The sequence below is a fragment of the Setaria italica genome, chromosome VIII, assembly GCF_000263155.2.
Source record: "Setaria italica strain Yugu1 chromosome VIII, Setaria_italica_v2.0, whole genome shotgun sequence".
NCBI lineage: Eukaryota > Viridiplantae > Streptophyta > Magnoliopsida > Poales > Poaceae > Setaria > Setaria italica.
In genome coordinates, this window is record NC_028457.1 from 35720377 (window position 1) to 35721059 (window position 683).

Here is a 683-nt window from a genome sequence, read left to right on the forward strand (position 1 = left end):
TTAGCCTCCCACTTATGTAATGGGTTTTGTAAATAGTCTACGTTTAGTACTCCTAATTAGTATCTAAACATTGGATCTGACGGGTGCTAAAAATAAGCAAATGTAACTAAACGGGACCTCAATAAGATGGAGACGCGGTTCATGAAACAGAGGGAACGGATCCTGAACGGCTACTACACCAAAGGGTACGCCGTCGAGGAGGTCGCGGCCGCAACGTCGACGCCGGCGACGCTTGGCCGGAGGAGGTCCCGGCATGGAGTCACCAGGCAGGCTGCTGCGGGGAAAACTAAGAAGCTCGATTGTTAGCTGCTAGCTAGTGGGAGTAAACTTAGTCGTATATCGTAGAGTCTGTTCAGGACCATTAGACCAAACGATTGTTGTGCTCAATCTACCATTGCTACCGTGTTTGTAATCGCGTCATCTTGGCGCCGCCTGTTCTTGTTGATTTGATGTTATTTTTGAGTAATCTCTCTGTTGGCACGGATCGCGCCAAATACTCGTGCAGCGTGCGGAGAGATTCCTTGCAGCGCCTCGCCGGTTTGATGACCGGTTATACTGGTTTTGCTGGAGAGCACGATGAAGAACCAACAAATGCTAGTCCGAGAGGGACCCTGTCACGGTGCGTGCACCTTAAGCTATTCTAGAGTCGGTAGCGTCCTCAGACACCGTAGAGACGAAACAAG